Raw genomic sequence first — 21,453 nt, 5'->3', positions numbered from 1 at the left:
AAAAACACGTACCAAGGGGACTGGGGAGATAGCTCAGTCGGTAGAGTGCTTGCCTTGTAAGCACAAGGCCCTGGGTTCGATCCCCAGCACCCAAAAAAAAAAAAAACACGTACCAAAGTCAAAAGTACAAAAGTGTAAAATAAATTTTATGTGGATTGGTTTTCTTCTGAGAAAGCAGGAACATGTTATAAAATTGCAAATGACACCTCACCTTTTAGATATAACTTGTGATTATGAATTGCCAGTATTTGTTCATGGACTTTAATTTTTTATTTATAACTGAATATATGAATTTTTTATTGGCCAAGGTGTAAACATCCAGTTTGTATTACATATTCATCATTCTTTGCATCTGTTTCTTTTGTTTCAACCGTATTTTTGTGATCTCTGCTTTGTAAAATGGCATTTTGATTTACCCATCTTCACTCAACTTTATAAAATGATACTGATATGCAAAATAAGTCCTGATTTGCCTCAGTTTTGGCATAGATGCTTGCAGAGCTGAGCTATGGTTAGCATAGTATCATTCTAAGTGCTTATTCCTTAATTTGTATTTACTTGTGGGAATGTTGGTATTTTAGTAGGAACATTTTTTTCATTCTGTTTTGTGCTTTGCAGAATGCAGATCATCTCTGGTCTTGTGTACTTTGTGTTTGTAGCACCCCACCAGTCAGTATGACAACCAAAAACCCTCCCCACACATTGCCAACATGTACCCTGCTTGGGGCAGGAGAGGAGACCACGGCTGCTTAGCTGATGCACTGAAGTCCAAATTTCATGGAAAACTAGATTAGAAGTGAAAGTGTATAATTATGAAAGTGCTTTTTTTTTTTTATTGTAAACAAATGGGATACATGTTGTTTCTCTGTACATGGAGTAAAGGCATACCATTTGTGTAATCATAAATTTACATAGGGTAATGTTGTTTGATTCATTCTTTTTTTTTTTTTTTTTTTTTTTGGGTGCTGGGGATCGAACCCAGGGCCTTGTGCTTACAAGGCAAGCACTCTACCGACTGAGCTATCTCCCCAGCCCCTGTTTGATTCATTCTGTTATTTTTTCCCTTCCCCCCCACCCCTCCCACCCCTCTTTTCCCTCTATACAGTCCTTCCTTCCTCCATTCTTGCCCCCCTCTCTAACCCTAACACTAACCCCTCCCACCCCCCATTATGTGTCATCATCCACTTATTAGTGATATCATTCGTCCTTTGGTTTTTTGAGATTGACTTATCTCACTTAGCATAATATTCTCCAATTTCATCCATTTGCCTGCAAATGCCATAATTTTATCATTCTTTATGGCTGAGTAATATTCCATTGTGTGTGTATATATATATATATATATATATATATATATATATATATATATCACAGTTTCTTTATCCATTCATCAATTGAAGGACATCTAGGTTGGTTCCACAATCTGGCTATTGTGAATTGAGCAGCTATGAACATTGATGTGGCTGTATCTCTGTAGTATGCTGATTTTAAGTCCTTTGGGTATAGGCCAAGGAGTGGGATAGCAGGGTCAAATGGTGGTTTTATTCCAAGTTTTCTAAGGAGTCTCCACACTGCTTTCCAGAGTGGCTGCACTAATTTGCAGCCCCACCAGCAATGTATGAGTGTACCTTTCTCCCCACATCCTCGCCAACACCTGTTGTTGCTTGTATTCTTGATAATCGCCATTCTAATTGGGGTGAGATGGAATCTTAGGGTGGTTTTGATTTGCATTTCTCTTATTACTAGAGATGTTGAACATTTCCCATATGTTTGTTGATTGCTTGTAGATCTTCTGTGAAGTGTCTGTTCATTTCCTTAGCCCATTTGTCGATTGGATTATTTGTATTCTTGGTGTAGAGTTTTTTGAGTTCTTTATAGATTCTGGAGATTAGTGCTCTATCTGAAGTATGAGTGGCAAAGATTTTCTCCCACTCTGTAGGCTCTTTCTTCACATTGCTGATAGTTTCCTTTACTGAGAGAAAGCTTTTTAGTTTGAATCTATCCCAGTTATTAATTCTTGCTTTTATTTCTTGTGCTACGGGAGTCCTGTTGAGGAACTCTGGTCCTAAGCCAACATGTTGAAGATCTGGACCTACTTTTTCTTCTATAATCTGCAGGGTCTCTGGTCTGATTCCAAGGTCCTTAATCCATTTTGAGTTTAGTTTCGTGCATAGTGAGAGATATGGGTTTAGTTTCACTGTGCATATGGATTTCCAATTCTCCCAGCACCATTTGTAGTGCTGGTTTTTTAATGTAAGAATTGAAAGATTACCTTTGTGTTTTTATACATTTTTACTATAACACTGTATAGAAGTTTGGATCTAAATTCTTAAAAAGTATCATTATCATGAACCTTTTCTCATATCATTAATATTTTCCTGAAGACACTTTTCATGTGTGTCGTGCTGGGAATTGAACCCAGGACCTCGCACATACTAGGCAAGTGCTCTACCACTGAGCTCCATCCCAAGATCTTTGAAAAAAATTTTAATAGATGCATAATAATCATAGATTATAGATTATAGATTCATAATTTATTTAACCCTCTCACTATTATGGATAGTTGAATTGTTTCCAGTTTTTTCCTGTTATAAATAATGTTGCAGTTAACCTCTTTGTAGAGGTAAAATCTAATTAAGTATTTATTAGGCCCACAAAGATTTTATTTTTCCTATTTTTGATCTGTTGTTACACCTTGTTTAGTTAAAGATGCTCTCAAAATGAATGGGGAAGATCAGAATAAGAGTAACTTGTTGGTTCTTGGAAAAGCCTAGGAGGTTATGTTTCCACGTGTACCTTGGCATTTTATGAACAGCAGATGCCTTTGGTACCCGCATGCATCCAACTGCTGACTTTCTTCCTTTTTTTTTTTTTTTTAAGAGTTTTATGGTTATACATAGTAGTTGGATTCATCCCAACAAACTTATATATGCTTAGAAATCAATTTCAGTTCACGATCCTCCCTATTCCCTCCTGTCCCCTCCTTCCCCCGTCCCCTTCTCCTCCTCCTAGTCTACTAGACTGCCTTTTCCTCGTCTGTTCCTGCTGCCTGCATTTGACTTCAGTCATAGCTGTGTTGGGGTTTCTTACAAATCCAGGCTCACCTTCCATTGTTGGTGCTCCATCAAACTCACACTACACCCAGCCTTTCTGCATTCTTCTCCACCAGCTTCTTCAGCTACACAGGGGACTGCAAGTTTACTGAGCTCCTGCACCAAGTGCAGCCTGGAAGGGATGTGGAGTTAAAGTCCCTTCTTTCTTGCTCCACTGGCCACCTCAGCTTACCCTGCTGGGATGGGCATGTCTCTCAACTGGCTGAATAAACCTCCAGCTTCCTGTCTTTCAGGTGGACAATTCTGGGAGATATTCTCAAAGTCTCACATAGATACTGGTAGAATTAGTCCCCTGTTGTCTATGGCAGTATCCTCAGAAATGCTCTTCTGTTGACTCTTCTTCCTTCCCTATCTTGTGCCTCCCATTCTTTCTCCTCTTCATAGGATCACCTCCCAAATAAATTACACTCAGATTCTCATCTTTGGCTGTGCTTTGGGGGAAACTCAAACTAAGATGCATGGAATAATCATGATTTTTTTCCTTTACTATGCTTCTTAAATATATGTGATTTACCTTCACTTAAGTGGCAGTGAAAAAACAACCTGGTAACAAATTACAGTAACCCATACAAAACCACTGGGCCAGTTAGAAAGGATCTGTAGCAGAAATAAAATATCATATGATCTAATACCATTAGTCTTTAAATAGTTATATAGTCTAAATATATTTTCAAAACAGCATTTTTCCCCATAAGCTCTTTCTTGTTTATTATTTATATGCAGCAGATAAAACTGTCAACATACTAAGCTTCTTAGTGGATGCATTTATTACCCTTCCCAAACTTACACACCAGATGTCCCAGTTGATTTCAAGTCCATTGTTGAACATTGAATGCTATGATGTGTTGCTCTTTTTAAAAAGTAATAAAACTGAGGAGGTAGTTTAGTGGTAGAGTACCTGCCTAGTTATGTGCCAGGCACTGGGTTTCATCCCCAATCTGAAAGAAAAAGAAAGTAACAAAACTTTTAGGTCATCAGTGAGTTGGCCTGTATTTGTGTGCTGGGTTCATGTTGCTTCTGCCTGAGAAACTTATAGCAGTGGTAGTAATAATAGTGATGTCACGGCACTTACTGAGTGCTATGGTACGTACACACCCGCAAATAATTTTTTTCTTTTGTTTTCTTGGTTTTTGATTTTCAAAGTGCTAGGAATTGAACCCAGGGTGTTGTACTTGCTAGGCAAGTATTTTACGCTGAGCTGCACCCCCCAGACCCACACCTACTCGTCTTTACTGCTGTGCCAACCTTGTTAAGTAGGTACTGTTATTCTTCTTGTCTAGAGGAGAACACTGGGGTTTGGTGAGAACGTACCTAGGTCACATAGCTACTGAGTGAGTCTGGGTTTCATACTTCCCTGCCTGCCTTACTCAGCTCTGCCTTTGTGCTCTTCCTGCTAATCTCCTGCCTCATTTCTGGGATTGACATCATGTCCCTCAGAATAGGTTAGAGGCACTGCTGAGTGGATTCACAGTCAACTACTGTTTTAGTCAGCTTTTTCACCACCATGACCAAAAGACTGGACAAGAATGATTTTAGAGGAGGAAAAAGTTCATATGGGGCCCACTACATTGCTCTAGACCCAAAGTGAGGCAAAACATGGTGGAAGGGTGTGGAAGAGGAAAGCAACTCAGGACGTGACACTCAGGAAGCAGAGAGGTGTTGCTCACCAGGGACAAATAATAAACCTCAAAGGCATATCCACAGTGACCTATCTTCCCTAGCCACATCCTGCCTGCCTATAGTTACTGCCCAGTTAATCCCTATCAGGGGACTAATGTGCTGATTAGGTTAAGGCCCTCATAAGGCAATCATTTCACCTCTAAACTTCCTTGCATTGTCTAACACATGAGCTTTTGGGGGGACACCTTATCTAAATCATAACACTTATAACATTTGTTATAACACATTGTCTTTATGATGCTTTGTAATTAACAGAGTCTTTTCTTTTGAGAACTCCAGTTAGTAAAGAGGCAAGTTGATCCCTACATTATAGATGTTGAGATTGAAGCTCAGAAAGACTAAGTAACTTGCTTATAGAGCCAGAGCTTCAGCATTCTTCTAGCTGTAATCCATAGTAAATCTTAACAGTGTAGGTGACATTTTTCTTTCTTTTTCCATGAATATTCATAAGCTGAATTGATTGGAAAGGAAGAATGGATGAAGAGAAAGATGAAGAGACTATAGTGTATTTGGTTCCACAAACTGTTCTCAGTTATACTGTTGATTAGAGTCTCAGTGGTACAAAAAGTTTATATTACTCCTTCTCCCTTATTATCCTACAAATTTGAGAAGAGGTGGTGATTGCTCTAGTTATTTTTAATATAAATGCTACAAAATAAATGAAACAAAGGCAGTAGAGAACTTAGAAATGCTTAGAAGAAAAAGCACATGAATTTAAGCTGGCAATGTTGAATTATTCTACCCTGAGAGAAAGGAACATAATGTTCAACTGTGGCTGCACACAGAAGAAATAAAGCCAATTTTATTCCTCAAGATTTCACACTATAATAAAATAGTAGAGAGTACATTAAGTAGAGCATTATCATTTTGCACTTGTTCCTGCTTAATGCCAAGTCACAAAATTATAATGTCACAAGCAAAGTTATTACCCAGCAATAGTTAAATCCCTAAGAAGTAGTTTTAGTGCACTCAGGCCTCTGTAATTGATCCATAGAAGACATGAACATAAAATAATGTGTGGCTTTTATGACATTATTAATAAATGTGTATTTCTCAATTACAAAAGGTTATATGCTTACTGAAAAAACACACCTTAAAAACTACAAGTGTTAGAAAGTAATATAGTCTCTATATTCCCCCTCCTTTCCAACACCCTGTGGTAACCTGTAATGTATATGTTTTGGTTTTAAACAAACAAGCAAAAAGATTTTTTTTAATATAAAAGCTGATGTGTTCTGAAATTTTGGATAAGATGTAAAATTTGTTGGCAAAGGGTTTTGAACCGATGGGAACTGAAAGTGTAAAGCTTACTGAGAATGATTCTTAGGAATTTGGGGGTTTTGAAAAGCAATCTGTGACTTTAAGGATATTTTACTTTTAGTAGAAATGCCAATATGATTTTAAATTGATCATCTGAGTCACTTCAAAAATGAATTAGACTGTAATTTTGATGAAATGTGCTCACTTCTAGACTGAACCACATTCTTGCCTTTTGGGGACTCACAACCCACCCTGTGCTTGACCATCACCACACAGTTCTCTGTAACACTCACCTGTATCAGGGAGTAGGGCCTGTGTTTTGTCTACCTGCACATTTCCAGGGTCTAGTACATTGTACAGCAAATATATTAAGTGCTCAATAAATGGTTTGGGGAAAAAGGGAGGGAGATGCAGGGTGAGGTTAGGCCCCTCATCACTCTGAGGAATGCAATTTTCCCACTTGGGAATAGTCAGTAAATCTTGAGGATCTCTGTCCTAGTCTTTTCCTTAATGCTCCTCCCAGAATGCATTGGTCCTTAGTACTAGAGCTCACCAGGGATTGTGTATTAACCTTTACTTATTGTTCTTTCAGTTACAAGGAGTGTCCTGGCTTAGGATTTCTATTAGCCAATGTCCCATGTTCTGAGGTAACACCGCAAATGCAGTTTAGATTCTGAAACTGTGACATTATAGTGGTCCCCCCGCCTTATCTGAGGTTCCACTTTCCATACTTTCAGTTCCATGCAGTCAGCTATGGTCCAAAATATTAAAAGGAAAATCCAGAAATAAACAATTATAAGTTTTAAGTTGTGTGCTCTTCTGAGTAGCATCACTTCCTTCTTAACCAGTTTTACAAGTCTCACCCGTCCAAAATTCTTTCTAGAAATTCTTACCGAAAAGTGTGAAATTTGAAGATTTTTATAACAGAAAATTTGTAAGAAAAATTCTTAGCATTTTCTTCACTAGTGATTATAACTGAGTTACTTTTAAGACCAGTATAAATTGCTTTATAGAAGAGGTTTAGTAGATTTATTATTTAAAAATTTAACATTCAGAAATTCTGGCTTTAGTACATAAATGGTATCATCTTTCTTGCTACACGGATGAGTAGCGTTGGTTCTGAACACCCAAAATCTTTTGAGAAAAGGATTTAAACAAAGGCAGGGTGACTTGTCACTTTGATGTCAGACTGACCTGGGTGTGAACTTGAACAGCAGACATAGGCCCTGCAAGCTACTTATCCCTCAGAGCCTTATTGGTGAACTAGCATGAAAAGTGGTTACCTCATGTGGTCTCCTAGAGGATTAAGTCATGTAACAGAGGAAGTCCTGCTACATAGATCTTCAGCAGATGGTAGCTCCTTTCTCAGTGCTAGGGCTACAGTTCAAGCAACATAGTATATTTGTATTTTCCTGTACCTTTCCCATATTAAAATTCATTTTGTTGCATCTTAAACAAGAAATTGATTTTAAAGACACCGTAGTAACTTCTAGAAGAAAAAGTAGAATGCCTATCTTCTGGGAGGGACAGGAACCAGAGCAGCAGGGATTCCTGTGTCTCTCTGGGATACCACCATAAGATGATTTTGTGACCCTGGTCACCCCCCATTTCTTCAAGTTTTCAAATTATTGGGAGAATTTGGCCCAGTTTGAGTCAGTCATTCTGGGCCATCTGAAAAGGCAGTCAGAGAGAGGGGCTATTGGGAAAGCACTGCTGCCCAATTTGTCATCTCTGTGTAACATTTGAAGTATTTTTGGAATATGTATTTAATTTTAACTTATAAAACTTTGGCCCTCAAAGGTAGAAAGTGGAAACATAGATTTATTTGTTCACTCATTTTTGCATTCAACAAATATGCATATTTGGGGTGCACGTGTGTGTGTGTGTGTGTTGTGCTGGAGATTGAACCCAGGATCTTGCACATGCTAGACAAGCATTCTACCAGTAGGCTATATCCCCAGCAAAATTTTCAAATGGTTAGAAACATTGATATGGAATACATCAGTTAAAGGTTCTGAAATGGGAAGGAATAGTAGATAAAACATTTTTATGGTAAAGTGCATGTACAGTTGTCCCTCTGTATTCTTGGTTTTTGCATCCTGAGTCCAACTATGGAATAGAAATATTTGATAAAACATTGTATCTATACTGATACAATGACTTATTCCCTACATACAACTATTTACATAGCATTTACATTGTAGTAGATTTTGTAAGTAATCCAGAGATGACTTAGATATGTGGAAGGATATGTAGAGGTTGTATGCAATTACTATGGCATTTATACAATAGGAGGGACTTGAACATCCTCACATTTTGGTGTCCACAAGGGATCCTGGGACCAGTCCTCCATGAGTACCCAAGGATGACTATACCATACTTAGCTGCTATTATTAAATGACCACCCCATTTTGTTATTACTAACATATACTTTGACCCTAATACTTGATATTTTCTTAAATTATAGCTGTACTCTGTGACATTTTTACTTACCAGATATGTAGTTAGTTATCAGTTCAGCTTTTCAGACTTAATTATACTTCTAAAGTGGTGTCTGAATGCTTTGCCTAACTCATTTTCATTTGTAAGCTAAAATAAAATGTGGATGCTATTGAAAGCAGCAGTTGAAAGTTAAAAATCTGGGTTTTAATACAGTTAAGTGGAAATTTACAGATGTATTAGAGATTTGATTTTAATTATTTGTGTTTCCAAGGAGAATTCTATTTTAAGGAATTCAGGGTAACATTCATATTTGCAGGATTGTACTGAATAAGTTGAAGTGTGTTTGCTGCATCTTATGAAGATTAAAACAGGCTGATTTTTTTTATTCTACCACAAAACAAATTTTGAGGTTATTTGTTAAACATTGAGGGTTGAGTAGAAAAAAGAAGGAAGAACTATGGAAATTTATGTTTAAAAAAAGCTAATGTTATGTGTTGTAGTAAGAGACAAATGTTTCCATTATGTACTTTTGCTAGAGTAATTTTTAAAATAAAATTAATATAGCGCAAGACTCCATTTTCACTTCTAATTTGGCCATTATTTCTAAACTTAGTTTTTTTTTATATTTTAAAATATTTTCTATATCACTAAATTTCTCCCCAAATCTTAAGTCTTCAAAAGTTATTCTGTGACAGAAGATAAGCAGTGTTTACTGGCATATGTCCCGAAGCATTTTGGAAGGAATGACAAAGAAGCAGTTTAATTTTTTTTTTATTGTAAACAAATGAGATACATGTTGTTTCTCTATTTGTACATGGAGTCAAGGCATACCATTTGTGTAATCATAAATTTACATAGGGTAATGTTTGATTCATTCTGTTATTTTTTTTCCCTTCCCCCCCCACCCCTCCCACCCCTCTTTTCCCTCTATACAGTCCTTCCTTCCTCCATTCTTACCACCCTCCTTAACCCTAACCCTAAACCTAATCCTAACCCTAACGCTAACCCCTCCTACCCCCCATTATATGTCCTCATCTGCTTATCAGTGAGATCATTCGTCCTTTAATTTTTTGAGATTGGCTTATCTCACTTACCATGATATTCTCCAATTTCATCCATTTGCCTGCAAATGCCATAATTTTATCATTCTTCATGGTGGAGTAATATTCCATTGTATATTTATGCCACAGTTTTTTTTATCCATTCATCAATTGAAGGACATCTAGGTTGGTTCCACAATCTGGCTATGGTGAATTGAGCAGCAATGAACATTGATGTGGCTGTATCTCTGTAGTATGCTGATTTTAAGTCCTTTGGGTATAGGCCAAGGAGTGGGATAGCAGGGTCAAATGGTGGTTCCATTCCAAGCTTTCTGAAGAATCTCCATACTGCTTTCCAGAGTGGCTGCACTAATTTGCAACCCCACCAGCAATGTATGAGTGTACCTTTCTCCCCACATCCTCGCCAACACCTATTGTTGCTTGTGTTCTTGATAATCGCCATTCTAATTGGAGTGAGATGGAATCTCAGGGTAGTTTTGATTTGCATTTCTCTTATTACTAGAGATGTTGAACATTGTTTCATATGTTTGTTGATTGCTTATAGATCTTCTTCTGTGAAGTGTCTGTTCATTTCCTTAGCCCATTTGTTGATTGGATTATTTGTATTCTTGGTGTAGAGTTTTTTGAGTTCTTTATATATTCTGGAAATTAGCGCTCTATCTGAAGTATGATTGGCAAAGATATTCTCCCACTCTGTAGGCTCTCTCTTCACATTACTGATAGTTTCCTTTGCTGAGAGAAAACTTTTTAGTTTGAATCTATCCCAGTTGTTGATTCTTGCTTTTATTTCTTGTGCTATGGGAGTCCTGTTAAGGAAGTCTGATCCTAAGCCAACAAGTTGAAGATTTGGACCTATTTTTCTTCTATAAGATGCAGGGTCTCTGGTCTGATTCCGAGGTCCTTGATCCATTTTGGGTTGATTTTTGTGCAGGGTGAGAGATAGAGGTTTCATTTCATTCTGTTGCATATGGTTTTCCAGTTTTCCCAGCACCATTTGTTGAAGAGGCTATCTTTTCTCCATTGCATATTTTTGGCCCCTTTGTCTAGTATGAGAAAATTGTATTTATTTGTGTTTGTGTCCATGTCCTCTATTCTGTACCATTGATCTACCTGTCTATTTTGGTACCCAATACCATGCCGTTTTTGTTACTATTGCCTTGTAATAGAGTTGAAGATCTGGTATTGCGATACCCCCTGCTTCGCTCTTTCTACTGAGGATTGCTTTAGCTATTCTGGTTTTTTTATTCTTCCAGATGAATTTCATAATTGCTTGCTCTATTTCTGTAAGGTACATCATTGGGATTTTAATTGGAATTGCATTGAATCTGTATAGCACTTTAGGTCGTATGGCCATTTTGACAATATTAATTCTGCCTATCCAAGAACATGGGAGATCTTTCCATCTTCTAAGTTTTTCTTTAATTTCTTTCTTTAGTGTTCTGTAGTTCTCATTGTAGAGGTCTTTCACCTCTTTTGTGAGATTGATTCCCACTTTTTTTTTTTTTTCGATGCTATTGTGAATGGGGTAGTTTTCCTAATTTCTCTTTCTGAAGATTCATCACTTATGTATAAAAATGCATTGGATTTATGAGCATTGATCTTGTAACCTGCTACTTTACTGAATTCACTTATGAGATCTAAAAGTTTTCTGGTGGAATTTCCAGGTTCCTCTAAATATATAATTATGTCATCAGCAAACAGGGATAGTTTGAGTTCTTCTTTTCCAATTCGTATCCCTTTAATTTCTTTGGTTTGTCTAATTTCTGTGGCTAGAGTTTCAAGGACGATATTGAATAGAAGTGGTGAAAGAGGGCATCCCTGCCTTGTTCTAGTTTTTAGGGGGAACGCTTTCAGTTTTTCACCATTTAGAATGATATTGGCCATGGGCTTAGTGTAGATGGCCTTTACAATGTTAAGAAATGTTCCCACTACCCCAATTTTTTCTAGGGTTTTGAGCATGAAGGGATGCTGTATTTTATCGAATGCTTTTTCTGCATCTATTGAAATAATCATGTGATTATTGACTTTAAGTCTGTTGATATGGTGAATGACATTTATTGATTTCCTGATGTTGAACCAACCTTGCATCCCTGGGATAAAACCCACTTGATCGTGGTGCACTATCTTTTTAATATATTTTTGTATGCAATTTGCTAAAATTTTGTTGAGAAATTTTCCGTCGATGTTGATTAAGGATATTGGTCTGAAATTTTCTTTCCTCGATGTGTCTCTGTCTGGTTTAGGTATCAGGGTGATATTGGCTTCATAGAATGAGTTTGGGAGGGTTCCCTCCTCTTCTATTTCATGAAATACTTTGAGGAGTATTGGAATGAGCTCTTCTTTAAAGGGTTTGTAGAACTGAGAACCCATCTGGTCCCGGACTTTTCTTTGTTGGTAGGCTTTTGATGAACTCTTCTATTTCATTGCTTGAAATTGATTTATTTAAGTTGTGTATGTCCTCGTTCAGTTTAGGTGATTCATGTGTCTCTAGAAACTTGTTGATGTCTTTGAGGTTTTCTGTTTTATTGGAGTATAGATTTTCAAAATAGCATCTAATTATGTTTTGTATTTCATTCGTGTCTGTTCATTCTGAATTTTAGTAATTTGAGTTTTCTCCCTCTTTCTCTTTGTTAGTGTGGCTAAGGGTTTATCAATTTTGTTTATTTTTTCAAAGAACCAACTATTTATTTTGTTAATTTTCCAATTGTTTCTTTTGTTTCAATTTTGTTGATTTCGGCTCCGATTTTAACCATTTCCTGTCTTCTACTACTTTTGGTGTTGGTCTGCTCTTCTTTTTCTAGGGCTTTGAGCTGTAGTGTTAAGTCGTTTATTTGTTCATTTCTACTTCTTTTGTTGAGTGCGCCCCATGAAATAAATCTTCCTCTAAGTATTGCTTTCATAGTGTCCCAGAGATTTTGATATGATGTGTGTTTGTTCTCATTTACTTCTAAGAATTTTTTTATTTCCCTCCTGATGTCTTCTGTTATCCATTCATCATATAATAGTGTATTATTTAATCTCCAGGTGTTGGAGAAGTTTCTGTTTTTTGTTCTGTCATTATTTCTAATTTCAATCCATTATGATCTGATAGAGTACAAGGTAGTATCTCTATCTTCTTGTATTTGCTAACAGTAGCTTTGTGGCATAAAATATGGTCTATTTTAGAGAAGGATCCATGTGCTGCTGAGAAGAAAGTGTATTTGTTCTTTGTTGGATAGTATATTCTATATATGTCGGTTAAGTCTAAATTGTTGATTGTGTTACTGAGATCTATGGTTTCTTTATTCAATTTTTGTTTGGAAAATCTATCCAGTGGTGAGAGAGGTATGTTAAAATCACCTAGTATTATTGTGTTGTGGTCTATTTGATTTCTGGAATTGAGAAGGATTTGTTTGACGTACGTGGATGAGCCAATGTTCGGGGCATAGATATTTATGATTGTTATGTCTTGCTGATTTATGCTCTCCTTAAGCAGTATGTAATGTCCTTCTTTTTTTTTATACAAGATAATAAATTTATTACTTATTTAAAAAAAAACAACAACAACCAGGACTAGGAGTGTAGCTCAGTAGTAGAGCACTTATCTAGCATGCGTGAGGCCCTAGGTTCAATGCCCAGTACCACAGAAACAAAACAAATAAATGAAAAAGCACTTTAATTTTAAGACAATGTCCCAAGGACAGCTGATCTCCCAGCTAGTAGATGTTTATGGAGATAGGCTTGTTTCTTGAGTTTTAAGGCTGACAAATTACTAAAATGAAGATTATAGAAAATTTTCATTAAATTCAAAACCACTTTGGGGACTGTTAAGTTTCTGCCATATGTTTTTTTTTTCTTTTGAGTTTTTTCTGCATGTTTATCCTTGTTATATAGAAGCATCACCAAGTTTTAGACTCCAAGTACTGGGCACTGGGCAGGTCTGCCCAATCTGTCACTTCATCCATAACAAGTTCTCATATTTATAAAAGACTAGCTACGATAGGAACTTGCCTTTTCTTACTCCTGTCATTGTCTTCAGCACTGTGGGATTATGTAAGTTAAATTCCCTGAGCTAGCTTCCTCACCTACAGATCACCAGATCAACAGTATGTACTTCCCATGCACACTGTGAGAACCAAAAAGAAAACACACTTGGGCTGGGGAGATAGCTCAGTTGGTAGAGTGCTTGCCTTGCAAGCCCAAGGCCCTGGATTCAATCCCTAGCACTGCAAAAAAAAAAAAAAAAAAAAGAAAACATACTTATGGAGCTGGGTTTCTGACACACAGTAAGTCCACTCAACTCAATGTTCATTATCATGCAATGACACAAACTCTACCCCCCTTAGGGTAAGTTTTCAAAATTTAAGCAACTATAATGAACCTCTGTGTATGTGTGTATATGTGTATAATAATTTAAAGTGAGAAATAAAACTCTTCTAGTACTGGCTAAAAATTCCAGTCTAGTCCAAGAATGAACTCTAACTGCACAGCACTTGAGAGGCAAGCAGTAGACCTGCTCCCTTAGACGCCCATGCAGGCCCAGCTCCAGCCCCTAACGGGAGTGCTGACCTCAGTTGACTCTTCTTGCTTGTTGATGACAAGGAAAGCATCCTCTGCAGCCTGCCGTTTCACATCTGCTATGGTCTGCTCCATACGTGCTCTCTCTGTTGCAGTCACTTCAAAGGCTTTTTGCTCAGCCTCAGCAACGGCCTTCTGTACTTCTGACATGGCCTGAATTTTCACCTTATTCACAGCTTCTTCCGTTTTCTTCCAGAACTCCACAGGTACATATCCTGTTCCTGGTCTACTGTTGAATTCCCGCTGAGAATCACTGCTGAGAGCATCTGCACTCCCAGGGCTGTGCTGCCTGGAGACCAGCTCAGCCCCTGTTTTCCTCATCTCTGTGTTTTCATTAAATCGTCTTTTCCAGTAGTTGAGTTCCTTCCCGATCAGATTCCTGACAGTGCCTCAAAACTGCCATGGAGCGCCTCGTTTTCTCTACCATTTCCATAATGCAATTCAGGGCATGGTCAAGATGTTTCCATTCATCAGCCCATTCCCTTTCTGTCAAACGGTGGTCTACCAACTCATGCTGATAGCCTCCATTTAGACTAAGATTGTGGTGCCTCTCACAAACTTCTTGATGTTCTAGCATCTTGTTGGGATCCCGATATAGGTGAGAAGTTGCAATATCTTCTAAGGTGTAGTGCTGAAGAGGTGGAGGAGTAGGATGGAACTGGCCCCCAGGATTCATGAGGGGTACAGTGAGGGCAGGACTGTGCCGAGGAGCAGAGCTGATGGTACACACTCTCTTGGCAGGAGGCTCAGGAGGAATTGTATCTCTTTCAAAATTACTCTCTTCCCTTCTCTCTGGACTGGGCCTTTTGCCATTTCCATGTACCTCCATGAGCAGCTCAGAAGAGTTAGCAGGAGACGCAATACTGGTGTTGAGCAGAAGGTGTTTGTGCTGAGCTAGGTACTAGGACGGGGTCTGCTTGGCAGCCCGGGTACAGTGCAGCAGTTCTCGCTGCAGCAGGGGCAGGTTGGCCTTGAGGAATGGAATCACAAAAGGACGAAGGGGATAGTTTGTGGCCTCTTGGAGCTTGCAATGGAATTCTTCAATTGTCACTGTTGAGTTCACCAGTGCAAGAACGAGAGTCCGAACCTTCTCCCCAATCTCAGGGGAGATGTCATTGCCAAACTACTGCAGAGTGGTGAGAAAGCGTTTCAACTTGCTGAGTTGCCGAGCTCCACAAGTGGCTGGTAATTGCTGATTTGTTAGTGCAGATGAAGTGGAAGAGGCAGGACCATTGCTGAATCTCTGTGGTGGTGATGGGGTGCCATTCAGCGCAGGAGGAGAATGGTTGATGCCATTGCTTAATGCTGTAGGAGTAAAGGACACTGGCCTTGGTCCTCCAGGATTTATAGGTGGGAGGGGTGGCATGATGGGAGGTGAGGATCTTGACTGTATCTTCACTTCCACAGGCGATCCAGGCATTGCTGGTACCCTTTTCTCAGAATCAACTCTTGACTAATTGATTTCCATCCTGCAGTGAACAGACCAAGTGCAGTAATAATCCTTGCTACTGCCACAAATATTGAGGTAGCCAATACTGAACCTACTCCAGAAATCCTAGCTACACGGGAGGCAGAGGCAGGAAAACAACAAGTTGGAGGCCAGTCTCAGCAACTTAATGAGGCCTCTGGAAGGCGGCCGCTACAGGGATGCCACCATCGCCTACGGCCGCATGCTGTGCACCGCGCACCTCCACCCCTGTAATGTCCTTCTTTATCCCTTCTGACTAACTTTGGCTTGAAGTCCACATTATCTGAAATGAGGATGGATACTCCAGCTTTTTTGCTGTGTCCGTGTGCATGGTATGTTTTTCCCCATCCTTTCACCTTTAGTCTGTAGGTATCTCTTTCTATGAGATGAGTCTCTTGCAGGCAGCATATTGTTGGATTTTTCTTTTTAATCCAATCTGCCAGTCTATGTCTTTTGATTGAGGAGTTCAGGCCATTAACATTCAGGGTTATTATTGTGATATGATTTGTACTCCCAGTCATTTGACTCATTTTTGTTTTTTGACATGATTTGGTTTCTCCTTTATTTGGCTATTCCTTTAGGCTAGCGCCTCCTGTTGTTGATTTGCATCGTTGTTTTTCATCTCTTCCTCATGGAATATTTTGCTGAGAATGTTCTGTAATGCTGGCTTTCTTTGTGTAAATTCCTTTAGCTTTTGTTTATCATGGAAGGATCTTATTTCAGTTGTCAAATCTGAAAGTACATTTTGCTGAGTATAAGATTCTTGGTTGGCATCCATTTTCTTTCAGGGTTTGGTAAATGTTGTTCCAGGCCCTTCTAGCTTTTAGGGTCTGGATTGAAAAATCTGCTGATATTCTTATTGTTTCCCCCTGAATGTAATTTGATTCTTTTCTTTTGCGGCCTTTAAATGTCTGTCTTTATTTTGTATGTTAGGTATTTTCATTATAATGTGCCTTGGTGTGGGTCTGTTGTAATTTTGTATATTTGGAGTCCTATAAAGCCTCTTGTACTTGGTTTTCCATTTAATTGTTCAGATTTGGGAAATTTTCTGATATTATTTCATTGACTAGATTGTTCATTCCTTTGGTTTGTTTCTCTAAGCCTTCCTCAATCCCAATAATTCTTAAGTTTGGCCTTTTCATGATATCCCATAATTCTTGTAGATTCTGTCCATGATTTCTTACCATCTTCTGTTTGATCAACTTTGTTTTCAAGATTAAATATTTTGTCTTAAATATCTGAGGTTCTGTCTTCCAGGTGTTCTATCCTATTGGTTATGCTTTCTATGGAGTTTTTAACTTGGTTTATTGTTTCCTTCATTTCAAGGATTTCTGTTTGGTTTTTTTTTTTTCAGTATCTCTAACTCTTTATTGAGATGATCTCTTGCTTCCCGTATTTGGTCTTTTAACTGTTGATTGGTGCGATCATTTAATGCCTGCATTTGCTCTTTCATCTCCTCCTTCAATGCCTGCATTTGCTCTTTCATCTCCTCATTTGCTTCTCTGATTGTTTTAATTATGTACATTCTGAACTCCCTTTCTGACATTTCTTCTACTGTGCTGTCATTGGTTTTTTTTTTTTAATTTTAATTTTAATTTTAATTTTTTTTATTGTAAACAGATGGGATACATGTTGTTTCTCTGTTTGTACATGCGTAAAGGCATACCATTTGTGTAATCATAAATTTACATAGGGTAATGTTGTTTGATTCATTCTGTTATTTTTCCCTTCCCTCCCACCCCTCCCACCCCTCCCACCCCTCTTTTCCCTCTATACAGTACTTCCTTCCTCCATTCCTGCCCCCCTCCCTAACCCTAACTCTAACCCTAACACTAACCCCTCCCACCCCCCATTATGTGTCATCATCCACTTATAAGCGATATCATTCGTCCTTTGGTTTTTTGAGATTGGCTTATCTCACTTAGCATGATATTCTCCAATTTCATCCATTTGCCTGCAAATGCCATAATTTTATCATTCTTTATGGCTGAGTAATATTCCATTGTATATATATACCACAATTTCTTTATCCATTCATCAATTGAAGGACATCTAGGTTGGTTCCACAATCTGGCTATTGTGAATTGAGCAGCTATGAACATTGATGTGACTGTATCTCTGTAATATACTGATTTTAAGTCCTTTGGGTATAGGCCAAGGAGTGGGATAGCTGGGTCAAAAGGTGGTTCCATTCCAAGTTTTCTAAGGAGTCTCCACACTGCTTTCCAGAGTGGCTGCACTAGTTTACAGCCCCACCAGCAATGTATGAGTGTACCTTTCTCCCCACATTCTCGCCAACACCTGTTGTTGCTTGTATTCTTGATAGTCGCCATTCTAATTGGGGTGAGATGGAATCTTAGGGTGGTTTTGATTTGCATTTCTCTTATTACTAGAGATGTTGAACATTTTTCCATATGTTTGTTGATTGCATGTAGATCTTCTGTGAAGTGTCTATTCATTTCCTTAGCCCATTTGTCGATTGGATTATTTGCATTCTTGGTGTAGAGTTTTTTGAGTTCTTTATAGATTCTGGTGATCAGTGCTCTATCTGAAGTATGATTGGCAAAGATTATCATTGGGTTTTATTGATATAGTATCTAGGTTTGTTTGGGACATTTTCTTCCCTTGTTTTCTCATATTGGTCAGATGTCAGTGGGACTCTGAGATATTGCAGATTTCCTCTCTTGGCTTATAGTGTCCCTGTAGATTTCCAGTTTATCACCTCCCCACCTTCAGTAGCCTGAAGTCTTGGAGGAACTTGATAATGCTGTGCTTCCGAAGAAAGCTGCCCCTAGCCCACTACTGGTTCCAGGGCTTGGAGCTGGCTCTGTGCGGAAGGGCTTTCACTGGGTGGTCTACTCCAAGAAGCTGGCCGTGAAAGGTGCCTCCCGCTGGAGGGAGCAGAGCTGCTTGGGGAAGTCCCTGGCTGCCCTGTCCTGGTCCCTGAAGCTGCCTGCGGGCCAGAGCTCACCGCTGGCTCCAGGACTTGGAGCTGGTTCTGTGCAGAAAGGCTCTCACTTGGGGGCCTGCTCCAAGAAGCTGGCCGTGTGGGAGGAGCACACCGCCGGAGGGAGCAGGGCTACCTGGGGAAGATTCTAACTGCCCTGCTCTGCTCTGAGAAGCCACCCCTATCCGGGCCGACCGCCCAGGCCGAGCTTCACCCGGTGGGGGAGACTCACCCCTTGGCTCTATTTTAGTCCGAGTCTATCAATGCCTCCCCTTCTTAAATCCTGGGTTCTGAAGCGACTGGAATTTCAGTCACCCTCTAGTCCACCATCTTGGATCCGCAGTTTAATTTTTTGTTGTCAAAGAGGAATTAGATTATCTCAATGATCTGAGCATGAGGTGGCAGGTTGCATGATGTAGGGGAATGTAAAGAATACAGGATTTACTTCTCGAATGGAATCTACCAAGCAGTTTAGGACATACATGGCTTTCTCTTTGTGCTTCCATAGCACTTACTCAAAATCTTGTTAGAGGAGCTGTCACTTCATATTGTAGATATTTAGTAGTCATTCATTCACTCAGCAGACTTTTTCATGAGCATCCACCATGTACCAGGAATGGTCCGGGCTCTGGAGATTAAGTGGCAAACACAGAAAAAAATCTCTGCTCTCTTGAAGCTTTAGTGGGGAGAGCTCAATAAAAAAGGGAAATAATCTATTTAATCTTAGATTGAGATAAGTAGGAAAACGTGAAAATAGAAAGGGGCTGGAAGAGCACTGGCTGGGTAGTTAGGGAAGACACTTGAGGAGGCCACATTTGAGCAAGGCCTGAATTATATAAGGAGTCAGTGGTTCAAAGACTTGATTGACGGATACTCTGCACTGAGGAAATGGCAAGTGCAGAGTTCCCAAGCAGGAATGAAGTCATATTTAAGAATGTATATAAGGTACACATTAGAAGGGCAGGGTGCGTAGAGAGCACAGAGTAAAGGAGAGAAAAACAGAATGAAATCAGGCAAGCAGAGTTCAGACAGGGCAGTTATTTAAATTTTCCTCTAAGTGGTAATGGTAGGATATTGATTGAGTTTTTAGCAAGGGCCTAACAAGATTCAATGTGTGCTTTTATAAGATTACATTAACTATTATGCGGTGCATAGATTGTAGAGGGCAGGAAACCAGTTAGGAAGTCATTAAAGTAGCCAGAGAGAAATGGTGGTGACTTAGATAAGGGTGAAATTGGTGGGAATGGAAGAAATTTGAACAGTTTGTACTTTATTTTGGAAGTAGAGTCGATGGCATTTGCTGAGGGATTGTATGTTTGAGAGAGAGAGAGGAGTGAAGAAGGGTTCCTTGGTTTGGGGCTTGATCAGATGGGTGGTACTATTTACTGAGATGGGTGAAGGACTGATTGGGGAGAGAATGATTCTTCCCCTCTGCTGAATGAGATTTTCTTGAGGGAGAGAAACAATGTGAAATTCAGAAAGGTTAAAAATGTGGGCCCACATTCCTACAAATAGGAGGAGGACTCCAGTCCACGCATTTGGGGTCTGAAGTCTGTACTCCTTCTGTTTGACTCTGTGATTAGGATTATGATGAACTAGAGTCTAGGAGGAAGGGCATTCAAAGCAAAGGATATCAGGGCAAAGTGGAGAGCCAGCAAGGTGTGAAATATTTGGAGCAGCTGTTGGAACTTGTTGCTAGAGTAGAATCATTTGTGGACCCTGTTTATAAAGGGTCTAAGAGATCATCTTTCATTCTTGATCTCCCTAAGTTAAAATTCATTCTGTCCAGAGAACTTATGATTATTAACACTCATTAATTATACAAATTAATGCCATTTACTGTGATATCAGGAAATCTGTGTGTGTGTGTATGTGTGTGTGTGTTACTAAGGATTGTACCACTGAGCCACAATCCCAGTCCCTTTTTAATTTTATCTTCAGACAGGTTCTCTCTAAATTGCCCAGGCTGCCCTTTAACCTACTATCCTCCAGTCTTAGCCTCCCAGTTGCTGGGATTACAGGTGTTTGACATGGCACCCAGCTGAGAGGTGGGAACTTTAAAGAACTTAAGTGAGAGCTGTCCTCCAAACTGGACTGTTCCCTGGAAATTTGATTTGAGGAACATGGCTCCTTTTTTTTTTTTTTTTTTTTTTTTTAATCAAAATGCTGTAATCATTTTCTTGGAGTTATTTTCAGTCAGATGATATACTTTCCAACTGCACATGTTGTCCCTTTTCCCTTTATTGTCTGTATCGCTTTTCCTAGACTCTTCTGTCTTGTTATTTGGAGAGTTCCTGACTGTCCTTTTTCACAGACTTCATGGCATATAGGATTCCCTTTAATTCTTTATGTGGTAATTTATTCTCTTCACTTTTTTTGGTCTGGATATCCAATCTCTGGAGGTCAGTGGCTCCTCAGATGGGAACTAGTATAAAAGTCACAGAGGATACTTTTTCAGAAGAAGCAAGTTATGCAAGTGATTTCTGCTCGGTAAGAACTGAGTGCACACCTGATCTGTATAGTACTGCATACAGGTGCTAGATTTGTGGATTTTTGTTGCCGCCCGCAGCAACAATTGCGCGGGTATTTATCGGAGGTGGACTGAAAATAAACTACTTCTATTCCTGTGCTGCTTCCTTGCTTGTTTGCTTATTCTCTAGCCCATAAGAGGAAAAGAAGCTTGCTTGATTTTAGAGAAAGAGAAGCTTTGAGAGAAAGATAGGTTTTGCTTATAGAGAAAGTTTTAGAGAAAGACAGGCTTCTACGCTTATCATAGATCTATTTCTTCTTAGAGTTCTGCTGCTTCTTCTTAGAGGTGCATCCTGCATCCTGTGAACTAAAGGTGCATACTCAAGGTGCGTGCTCAAGGTGCTGTCATATCTGAGGTGCTTCTTAGTGATGTGTCCCGCGTACTGCGATCTGTGA

The 21,453-nt window shown here is 39.0% G+C and overlaps 1 protein-coding gene and 1 pseudogene across 3 annotated transcripts in view; one reads left to right on the top strand and one right to left on the bottom strand.

The window, feature by feature from the left end:
* Positions 1–21,453, top strand: part of Mcub (mitochondrial calcium uniporter dominant negative subunit beta) — a 136,896-nt gene that overhangs the window by 49,892 nt on the left and 65,551 nt on the right. The window lies entirely within an intron of this gene.
* LOC124994782 (protein CBFA2T2-like) lies at positions 14,057–15,554 on the bottom strand (annotated as a pseudogene).

The sequence above is a fragment of the Sciurus carolinensis genome, chromosome 10 (assembly GCF_902686445.1).
Source record: "Sciurus carolinensis chromosome 10, mSciCar1.2, whole genome shotgun sequence".
NCBI classification, from domain to species: domain Eukaryota; kingdom Metazoa; phylum Chordata; class Mammalia; order Rodentia; family Sciuridae; genus Sciurus; species Sciurus carolinensis.
This window is presented reverse-complemented; position numbering and strand designations above follow the sequence as displayed.